We start from the raw sequence: 9330 nt of genomic DNA, 5'->3' as shown, positions 1-9330 counted from the left end.
GTGAAATGATCTACCTCCAATACCCCTGCAACCTTTTTAGGAGTGCTCTTGAGTTTGTATTCCAGTCAGGGTTCCCTTATGAAATCCGATTCAACAGTGTGTACAATTCTTTATATGTCTTCTCAAGAGATTGTCCACCTGATGCTGAATCCAAGAGAATCTTCGTGTTTGGCTCCAATCCTTCTATGAAAGTATGCACAAGAACATCATTGGATTGATGATGAAGAAGGTAATTTTTTAGAATACCCTTAAATCTCTCCCAAGCTTGGTAGAGATTCTCTCTGTCTTTCTTTCTAAAACTCAAGATTTCACTCCTCAAGCGTGCCTTCTTCCCGAATGAAAAGAATCAAATAAGAAACTTCCAAGCTAGATCTTCCCATGAAGTGATGGAGAGTGTTGGTTCAGCATGTAACCATCTTTTTGCTTCCCTAATTAGGAAAAAAGGGAAGAGTGCCAATCTGACATAGTCAGAATTCACCCCTTTAGAAATGTATATATCACTGATTTCTAAGAAGGTCTGTATATGCTGCTGCGGATCTTCGTGTGAGAGGCCAAGAAATTGCCCAGCTGAATTCAGCAATTGCACCATATTCTGCTTCAATTCAAATTAACCTCCTGGTTCAGGCTTTAAAATATTGTTCGTCACATGGTTTGTGAGTGGGATTGCCACCTCATGAATAGGTCTAGCAGCATGTTGAGCAGGAACAACTGGAATAACAAGAATGACAGGAGGTGGAACATTCCTGGCATTTGGATCAACCGGTTTATTTCGCTGTTCAGCCATTCTTTGCCTTTGTTGAAAGATTTGTTTTGGTTCTGCAAAAGGCTCTACCAGTTCTTTATCAATCGCCAGTCCTGGATTCAGCTAAACTTACAAAAATTCAGCCGCTAAGATCAAATTGTTAACACCTAAACCTAATATCAAAAAACCAAAAATTTAGCAATTTATTAATTTTATTAGTCCCTGGCAACGGCGCCAAAAACTTATTGCGACTCAGACGCACACACAAGTGCACGTGATCGTTCAAGTAATATAGTGATTTAAACAATCAAATATCATTCCCAAGAGGACTAAACAACTAGAAATTTAACCAACTTTTAGTTTCAAACAATGAGTATTAGGTGTTGTATAGTATCAAGATGATTTTGAATTTGAGAATAAAAATGCAAATTAATAACCAAGAAATAAAATTTTATGACTATAGCAAAGCAAGCAATGGTTGTAAACAGTTATGATAAGAACTCCAGGGTTGAGGCTTCTCGAACAATCATACAAATCTCTATTCTTATAGTATTCTAATTGGTTATCGGGTAGTTGGTTCGCAAGGTTTAGGCAACGATCTTGATTTCCCGACCTAAAATCTTTTATCTATTGAATGTTGCAGCTACAACTCCCGCAGAGATATGACAATTCTTCTAGATTCATTGAGTAATCTTCTTGCAATTGAACCAAATAAGGCTTGTAGGTATATCCCTATCCTAGATGCTAATTCAAATCCCTTATTTTATAAAAGTATAAGAACTTTGCTCCTTAATTTCCTCATTCTAATCTACGATTTTCCTCCCAAATTCACATAGAAATATAAATTTATTCTAATGGCAGCCAGACATTAAAATAGTAAGCTCAAGAAATTAAGAACAACCCAGGTGATAATCCAAAAAGAAACTACTATAAAGAATATCAAAGAGTAATCATGTTTTTGACCTCAACTCCAGAACAAGGATATTTAGCCACTCATGTTTGAAAACATCAAAAATAAGTAATTAAAATACCCAAAATTAGTCTTCAAGTAAAGAAGTTCAAAAAAATAATAAGAATCCTAAAAGAAGAATTCTATGTTTTATCGCCGCTGCTATGCTTGCCAAAAAGTGTTTGGAATTATGCTCACGTGTTCTTTTTATACTAGGAAAAATTTCACCAAATCTAAAACCATGACGCGACGCGTTGCTAATCGTGTTGATACAACTAACTCGTCGTGTCAACATCGCGTTGCCACAATGGAAGTCATCTTTGAAAATCAAACTAAGTCAAAATCTTCACCACTTGATGCAACGCGTTGACATCGCGTCGTGTCACTAGAATTTGCCCCTCAAAGGTTTGCTATGTGTTGAAGTTTTAAGCATCGACGTGACACATTGACATCGTGTCAATGCACTGGAAGTTGCACTCGTAGAATTCTCTAACGCACAAAACTTATGCATCAATACGACGTGTTAACATCGCGTCGATGCACTGGAACTTGTTCTTTAAATTTTTGCTAAGCAATAAATCTTACCAGTTGAGGCGACGCGTTGATATCGCGTCGTGTCACTGGAATTTTTCTCGAGTTCCTTTCTTTCATCTCATCAATCCTCAGCTCCTTTCTTTTCTCTTTACTCTCATGCATCTCCATATGTTTTTTACTTTGATCCACATGATCTTACGTCTCTTCATTATGTGCATCCAATTTTCTTCCAAATCCATGGAAAATTAATCCTGTATTTCTAATCATGTCGGTTAGCCACGAAATATAATTTAACTCACACTTTAATATAATTAGCACACTTTTTATTCTTAAAACAAGTCTAGATATGGGTAAATAGCGGTGTTTGGACATATAAATACTCCCAAGATCAGAGTGTCAAGAATACCCAATAATGATCAAGCAAGTGGCCAAAAACATCACTTTTCATCTTTTTCTCAAATTTAGTAACCAAAACCCAATTTCATGTAAAAAAAACCTCAAATCCAACAAAATTGCCTTAAGTACATGTATATTCTCATAGTTTTAAGCATCGTAAGTTCTATATTTCTATAGCACGCCAGTCATCGTATCAAAACATCTTAACAAAGCAATCTATAGGTACAATTTGAAAAACTAGCAACAAGTAAACTATCTAAGTTAGAAATAAGTGGATAAGAACATAGTGTTAGAAGACTCTAATGGTATTACAAGGATTAAACAAACGAATGTTTTTTTTTCATTTTTAGTGAAATCTTTTTCAATTGAGATTTTCAGCTAATTGATGCCTCTAACCTTCCATGTTTACCCCTCCAACCTCTTATTCAATCAAAATTGTAGGGGTATATATTGGGTGATTTGGGTATCGATTTTTTTAGCTTCGTCGATATATGTGGTAGTTGAAGAATTCAAGAGCAATTTTGAAATTTACTAAGGGGGTAATTTTAAATTTGAACGGAGGATAAGATTTTGAGGTGGATCTGGTACGAAATCGTACTACTCCTCCTTTGAATTGCAAAATTTGATCCATCTGGCGTTTCTAGAAGGTACTCATATGCTATTAAGAGAAAAGGGGGAAACAAAGCAAAAATAGGATATTATCATGGAATAGAAGTTGTGAAAGCCAATTTGTAAGTTGTTGCTGCCAATATCATTGTTCATGTTATTGATATATGTTGTCTATTGTTGTTGATATGAGATTTGTTGTTTGTCGAGTAAAGAAGGAAAAAAGAGGTCATAAGGGGATTGGGTCTGAAATGGGTAAGGCATGTATGGGTTTGGCCAGACAAAATTTTAAAGAAAATAGGATGGTTAGGTGGATCAAAAATTTAAAGGGGAAGGATAGAAATTAGGGCATTTAATAAATGGCCAATAGGTTAGATTTTAAGCTGATTTTATTTAAGCTTGAAACCAAATCAAAAATCAATTGACCTGTTGCATTGCAATTTTGGCCACTTTAATTTCAATTACGACCAAATTTAATAGATCTACCAAATTGAATAAATTTGAAAAAAATTAATAATCGATTTAATTTTGAATTTTTTGGTTTCACAAAATTGAATAATTATTTTTTGAATGATTTATTTTAACGACAAAATGTATTTGAAATCAAGATTTACCCATTTGAATTAAATTTTCAATATAGTTCTTGATTAAAATTGATTTTTGTTAAAATAATTATTTAAGGAATCAAAGTTATACGATCTGGTATACATGAATACGGAAATATATAATTTGTCATTTAAATGACAAAATTAACCTAAATAAGTATTTTAGAAAGCATTTATCTAGATAACATAAATATTTTAATTTTATTTATTTAAAACCAAAGAAACTCAGAATCAGACCTAGTCGTGGAGGGCAAAAATTAGGTATTAACAACACCTAACTGCTTAAGAGGTCATCGTTGGTACTCACCTTTTATAATTTATTTCCTATTTGGTCAAGCTTATTTTTCTAAGTCTCAAGATTTCATAAAACTCCAGAGAGCTAAGATATTGTGGATTTTGGTAATTAGTTGTTCGGGGTGAGTTGAAGAGTTCGTTGGGATCATTTTCTCGTCTAAATTTTCATAAGTTTTTGCAATTTCTTAGTTAATTCTCCGATTTAAACCTAAATCCCTAGATTCTTTGTGGGATAATTTTAGGAGTATTTATGCTCTAATTTCACCTATTATTAAAGGTAAATGATCTTTGATTCTAGAAGACATTTTGACGATTTCAAAATCATGAGGAAACTTCTTGAAAGGGAAAAACACAAATTTAGTGGACTTTCTCGGGCTTCGTCGACATCCAGATGGGCTAGGCTTATTTTTCTCATAGATTGAGATTTATTATGGTATTAGTATAGTATTATGTTAGATTTGGGTAAGAACTTATGATTTGATTGCATGTTTAGTGAAATTTAGAATATTTAGCGGTTAGAGAGCCGTTTTAAGTAGAATTGACCTTTCCTTGAGTGAAATTATTACCTTAGGACTTTTTTAGACTTGAGAAAAGACATAAGGTAACCCCTGAACTTGTTCGACGTTTGCAAAAAGGCACCTTAACTTTGAGGGTATCCTATTACCCCACAAAAATTACACAAACCATTATAAATGGGCCCTTTTGATCGATTTTAAGCAGCGTTTGCATTTCACGAAAATTAGGTGTGTGAATGTAAAAATCTGGCTGCAAACTCTAATTAAAATTTCCATGTGTAATTAATTTTTTAAAAATCCATTTCTTCTTTAAAAATCTCATCTTCCCCAACTCTACCATTAAAATAGCCTTGGAGCTTAAAGAGAAAAGGACATGCTACCCTTCTTAACAAAATCGGCTTCGTAATGCTTGTTAATCAATAGGTCAAGAATTACATTTTACAAATTGCTCAAAAGAATTTTTCTCTAAATTTCACAAATACATGAATAAAAAATACCTAATAAGAAAGAAAATACAGGGTATCTATTTAAAATTAGATCCGGACTCAAAATTTGAGCCCGAAGTCTTAAAATCAAATCACGAACGATGACCTCAATTAAATACCAAATCAAAATATGGACCAATACCACTTTATCAGCTGAAAAAATTCTTTTTGGAGTAAGTTACTATTGTTGGGTGTTGTCGCTGGAAAGTTGATGTCAAAAATTATTTTTAGAGTGAGTTACTGCTGTTGGGTGTTATCGCTGGAGAGTTGATGTTGTTACTAGTTTGGGGTCTATTCATCGGTGAAATTTTTTGACAAAATAGAGATGGAGAGAATTGGAGATAATGCAGTGATCAGAATTTAGGTGGCGGGGTTTGGTGGTTATTTTGGTATTAATGGCGGTGGAGGTTTGATAATAAAGAGATAGTGGTTGTTTTGGTATTAATGGTGGTGGAGGTTTGTTAAAGAAGAGAAAGAAGGAGATGTAAATTTAATTTGATTTAATTAATTAATTTTTAAAAATATGGCAATCACGCGCTGAATATTAGACAAAGATTGGGGATAATATCGATCAAAATGGTCCATTTACTATGGCCTATATAACTTTTGTGGAGTAATAGATCGCCCATATAGTTTAAGTGTCTTTTTGCAAAAGTCGAACAAGTTCAGGGGTGACTTTATGTCTTTTATCTTAGACTTATTTAACATCTTGTAGTAGAACTTGAACGCGTTGGTCTAGTTTTGGGTAGAAATTGCCTTACTATGAACTTTTGAGGTTAGTAACGGACTCTCCTTTAGGTCAAATATCCTAATTAGCTCTTTGTAGACCTATGAGGCCTTCTTTCATTGTCGTACATACATTCTTGAGCCTTAATATGATTTAAACATCTTTCCAACTCTTATCTAGACTTGTTACCTTGTACTTACTTTAAAGATCGATTCGAGTCTAACACTTACTATTTCACTTATAATGCTAAAATTTTTATTCGAGTCTAAAATATATGATATTAGAATCCAGTTTGAGTCTGGCATTTTTGGTTCACTTATGATGTTAAGAATTTGGTTCAAGTTCGGTGGTTATGGTATAAAAGGGGCTCGTTTAGGTTGTCGATTACTGAATAATTATTATTACTATCAGTGATTGATAACACTCAACTTACATGTCAATTTAAGTGCAAGGCGGTCGTCATCAATATATTTACCCAACTTTTGAGTCGGTATCGAATCCACGAGGAACAATGTGAGTGGCTATCAAATTAGCTCGGAACAATGGATACTTGCTAAAATTCAAACCTAGAGTACAAAAAGATAAAAATGGAGGGGGGTGGAAAATATCACAACTAATATTTCTTTTTGGAATTTTCAAGTACTAATTAGGGGCTACAAATAACTAGAGTATAATCAATTAGGCACGGATCTTAGGATTATGCTTTCCTAGGGGCAACTTATGCATGGGGGTATGATGACTTGATGCAAATTCTAAATGTTAGTGATGAGGTAGGCTAGGTTGAAAGTCCTTGAGGCTAGTTTGTCAACAAAACCTCAAGGGTGTCACTCATTGAACCTTTCGAGTACCTAATGAGTGCTTCAATCAAAACCACCAAATACCTCAATTAGACACCCCTATTTCTAGGATGGTGCCCTAAGTATAGTCAACTTCATAATCACCCTTATGTCAAAGATTGTAAAAATTAGCCAACCATTCTCATAAATTATCTACTATTTCCTTGGTTACCACATCCCTCTTTCAAGGATGATGTGAGTTCCTAAAGTTTACCTAAACCCCTTCTTCAAGGATGGTTTAAGCTTTCAAGAGCTTGGGATTTTCACCTACAAACCCTATTTGGGTATTTAAGGCTTTCACCAGCAAATCCCAACAAATTTAGTCAAGAAATAACAAAATCAAACCTTACAAACTAGTAAATGCACAAGTAAATCACATCCCACACATAATTGCACCCTAATCTAGCATAATCCCAATAAGAAGAACTAGCTACACATAGAAATAATAAACAAGATATACCCAATAACTTTTATTGATTAGATCTATGAAAGACCAAGTGAATGTTACTTAAAATTTTGAATATCCACAAATCTTCAATGGGAGTTAGCTGATCCTTCACTTGGAAGCTACTCCAATGTATTCTTCACCCCAAATTAATACAATATTTTCTTCTCCAAGTATGGAGGCTAAGAACTAAAATAATTTTCAATAATTGGGAATTGTAGAATGTATGTTGGGATGATAGGTTTTGAGTCTTCTTTAGGAAAAATTTGGGAACAACTGTGTGCAGTTACATCTCTGCCCTTGGGCTAATTTTTCACTAGGCCATGATCACACCAATTTTATCGTGATCGTGCCTACCGCTACTGTGAGAAATGCCACGCGATTGCGGTATCTTGACCATCTTGGCTGACTGCAATCACGGTCTGAGGACCGCGATAACTGAGGCCATGTTCTGCTCCAGGTCTTCAATTGTACTTCTTTGCTCCCTTTTGTTCCGTTCTTAGCTTCAATCCATATCTTTCCATCTTATCATCCTAGTTCCTGCAAAATGTGATTATTAGTGCATTTAATCACAAATTATGTCTCACTTAATCATTCAAAGCATGGTAATGTGCACTAATATGGAGTATAATTGAGTGGTATATTCACCACTCATCAACACCCCCAACTTAAAGCTTTGCTTGTCCTTAAGCAACACTACCTCTTACTATGAGACAATACACATTTATGCCCAACTTAGAAGGCCCAATGATTACATTGACTTTAAGCTTAGTCACTACCATAAGTAGCTCATTGCACATAGGCCAGGTTATTCTCACTTCACCCCTCAACATAAAAAGCAATATTTAAGGATGCAAAAGACTTTAAAGAGCAACAATGTACCAATAACCAATACTCGAGAAGTGACTCACTTTTGACCATCACTAAACTCCACTCTTTTTGCCTCATTTCTTGGAAGATAACAAAATCACCTACCTCAACTTGTTCACATGCCCCTCACAAGAAGGAAAATTTTACATACCAAGATACCAAGTATGCAACAAGGAATTTAAGTGAAAAACTCTCTCCCTCACAAGAACTTTCTATGATAACAACTATTATACCATAGGTTTGCCCCTATTTTCAATCACCACTACAATGAAAGCCAATGGTTAGAGATCTTGAAGGTCTTATTGATCTTGTAACGTAGGTTCGGGTTAGGGTAGGATATCGTATATGAACAACATGGTTACACCCTCCTTGAACATCTACATCACACTATTTGATCAATCTTTTGACTATGGGCCAGCTCCTTTTGTTTTCATTCTTTTGATTACACAAGTGCCTACTATTGCTTCCTTATTTCATCCATTTTCTTTCCTTGTTTTTTTGAAAATTTCATGCAATTTCTTCCTTTTTAGGGTCCTTTATTTTTCTTATTCAGTTGTTTCAATGCTTAAGCACATAGTCATTCACTAACACTTTGTGGCCCAAAGTTTCTTTCTTTAATGTTCACCACCCCAAACTTAAACTTTTAGCCTCAAGTTGCATTTCTAAGTTCAAGGAGGGTATGGTTCAAAAGAGGGATAAAAATTGAATGGCTCATGATTTGTAAAGTGTTTGCCAAAGCAAGGGCTAAAGGCTCAAAGTGGGTGACTAAGGATAACATTTATGCACAGGTAGGCTTTTTAGGCCAAAGTGGGCCTCCAAAAGTCACAAAGATGGCCTAAGATCATTTCTCCAACCAAATACAATCAAAATTTAGCCTTGAAAGACCAATAAGGCAAGTTATAGATGACACAAGTATACATGAGATTTAGACAAATAAACTCACCGCACATGGCTTGTGGACTCGCTAAGGAGGATCAATATTCCCTCACATTAGAGACAAAAATGGAGTATCTATCCATATGTACAAGTCAAAAAATTTGGAGTCACAACAAGAGACAAAGTTTTATTGCAAGGTTGCTCACATCCATGCCCTTGATTTTCTTGAAAAATTTTTAGACGGAGAGGGGTTGTTTGTTTTGCATTTGAACCACGCACAATTTGCTAACTTATGGAAATACTCATAGCCTTAGTCTCATATTTTGGCTTACTATAGGCAAACCAACCATATGGCTACTCGGACTTTGCCAATGGAATGTGTGCAATCCCAAATTCAGAATGTCATAGGTACTTAGACTTCCCTTGCATTTGTGATTAGATGCCACGAGT

At 34.8% G+C, this 9330-nt stretch overlaps 1 non-coding gene across 1 annotated transcript; it reads left to right on the top strand.

Annotated features, from left to right (window-relative positions):
* The first annotated feature begins 215 nt into the window (after window positions 1-215).
* On the top strand, window positions 216-322 carry LOC124889041. Its single transcript, XR_007047659.1, has one exon. It is a non-coding gene; the product is annotated as a small nucleolar RNA R71 (small nucleolar RNA).
* Window positions 323-9330: the final 9008 nt, after the last annotated feature.

The sequence above is a fragment of the Capsicum annuum genome, chromosome 11 (genome assembly GCF_002878395.1).
Source record: "Capsicum annuum cultivar UCD-10X-F1 chromosome 11, UCD10Xv1.1, whole genome shotgun sequence".
In the NCBI taxonomy this organism is placed as follows: domain Eukaryota; kingdom Viridiplantae; phylum Streptophyta; class Magnoliopsida; order Solanales; family Solanaceae; genus Capsicum; species Capsicum annuum.
This window is presented reverse-complemented; position numbering and strand designations above follow the sequence as displayed.